Genomic DNA, 2472 nt, shown 5'->3' on the forward strand with positions numbered 1-2472 from the left:
CGACTGTTCCCTCCTGACAATATGTCCAAAGTAGGAGAGATGAAGCTTAGCCATCCTGGCCTCCAAGGAGCTCTCTGGTTGCACTTCTTCCAAAACAGATAAATTGGTTCTTATTCTCCTTAGGGCTGTTTAAAACAGGCCCAATCAAAACAGTGGCTTCTGAGGGGATCTGCTGGGCCAGTTCAATTCAAGGCAGACGGGTCAACTCAGAAGGTTATGGCAACTGGTTTTTGGGACTCCTACGGAGTCCTGGTGTGGCGCTGTGGGCTAATGCGCCAGACTGCAAAGCCATTTGAACTGCAAAGTCGGCAGTTCAAGCTCACCAGCTGCTCCTTGGAAACCCTATACAGGGTCTCTATGGGTCAGGAACAACTCAATGGCACTTAACAACAACAACAGCAAGGAGTCCTGGTGTGGGTGGTTCAAATTTACCAGTTGCACCTTGGAAACCCTAAATAGGGTCTCTATGAGTCAGAACGCTTAACAAATCAAGGGATAAATATGCGTACATACATACATACATGTGGGTGTACACATGTGTACACATATGATGTTGTTGTTAAGTGCTGTCCAGGCATTAGAACTGACTTGATGATACTCAACAATAAGAAGGGGAAATCTGGATTGATTTTTTTCTCAAAGGACATAGGACGGTCACAGGGGCTTATTAGGAAGATGTTTTCAGAAAATGGAAAACTGCATTGGTGAGAAAAAGGCCAGGCAAATTGCATTGGGGAGTTTTTCCCTCATCATTCTTCAGGGGTAACAGGATTTCATTGGGAGCCCTTATTCCATTCACCAACAGCCCAAATCATGCCCCTTCAGACTGCTTTTTTTATTTTTTTAAGTTTTATTGTTAATTGAGTGATAGTTTCCATGGGAGAACATCTGTTTTACACTCATGGCTTCATTGTAATGATTACAATCTCCTCCGTGCTTCATCATTCAACAATATTTGCTTCTATTCCCTCTGTTTTTTGTTTGTTTGTTTTGGATGCATGCAAAAACACTCAGGAATGTATAATCATTTAAACAACTGAAGGGCACATTGTGCAAGCTTGCTTCCTGGCCGTAAGCACACAGCCTTTCTCTTTCCATGAGTCTAGAGTCCTCAGCTGTTCTATTTTTTTATTCCCCAAACTCAAAGAACATTGAAAAGGAACATGAGTGAAGTCCCTCGAGGAGGTCAAAACTGCCAGTTTGATGTGGTGTGAATTGAAGAGTGCAGAACTATTCGGGGAAGGGTTAGTGAAATGGAAACACTGCCTTCAGCACTGTACAGCCTTAGATGGAGGATGCTGGGAAATAAAAGCTTCATGATTTGAAATTTTTGTTTAAAAGAGAGTTTGATGATTTTGTAGCAATACTTTTTGACTAACCCTCCTGTATTTTTACTAAAATAACAAAATGTTCTATAGATGTCTCTTTTCAAGTTTCTCCTATCATTTGCACCCCATTTATCCTTTTAGTCTCTGCCCCTTCCTCAATTTCTCCGCTTTCTGACATGAATAACCTTAGCCCTGTCCCAGCTTCTTTCTCCAGTATTCTGCACCCCCACCAAATGGTTAGTATTTCTTAGATATGTAAAAGCCACGTGTGGTTTTTGTTTGTTTGTTTTGCTATTTAAGGAGCTCTGGTAGCGTAGTGGTTATGAATCGGGCTGTGAACTGCAAGGTCAGCAGTTCGAAACTACCAGCTGTTCCGCGGGAGAAAGATGAGGCTTTCTGCTCCCGTAAAGATTTACAGCCTCGGAAACCCTGTACAGTGTTTCTATGAGTTGGAACTGACTCCACAGCACATAACAACAACAACATTTAAATGTAAAATGTGATTCCTGACTTCGAGAGAAGCTTACAATCTCATGGAGAGCTAAAAGACATGCCAGAGACACCCAAACCAGCAGTTCGACGATCAGAATTACACCTGTTAGTTGAAAGCACCACCTGCCTGCTAGTTAGTCTTCTGTGTTGCCCTGTGATGGCCTTCATGTGGCTGTGATGCTCGAGGCAGTCCCACAGGTATTTCAAATACTAGCAGGCTCACCTATGATGGTGGACAGGTTTCAATGGAGCTTCCAGACTAAGCTAGGCCTCTTGACTTTCCCCAAATTAGTCAATGAACTGTTATGCATAGCGGGTAGCCACAAGTCAAAGCCAAAAAGCAAACCCAAAAAACAATACATTGAGAGAAGGGAAGAGTCAATGTGTCCCGAAGGTGTGAGAGTCTTCCTGGGGAGCATGGAAATGGATCTGAGTCTAGAATGAGGCAAGGATACTTGTAGGTAGGTAACAGTCATTTCTGAGTGGGAGACATTTTCGAGATGTGATCTGGTCAATTAAAGAAATAATAAAAAAAAAAATGTTTAAACCTGTTTCAAAATACTCGACTGCTGTCACCCTTATCTGCCACGTTCACCTTTCACACTCGGACAATTACCGTCACGTCTTGTTGTTGTTAAGTGCCATCGAGTCG

Source organism: Chrysochloris asiatica, unplaced genomic scaffold (genome assembly GCF_000296735.1).
Source record: "Chrysochloris asiatica unplaced genomic scaffold, ChrAsi1.0 scaffold00018, whole genome shotgun sequence".
Classification (NCBI taxonomy): Eukaryota; Metazoa; Chordata; class Mammalia; order Afrosoricida; family Chrysochloridae; genus Chrysochloris; species Chrysochloris asiatica.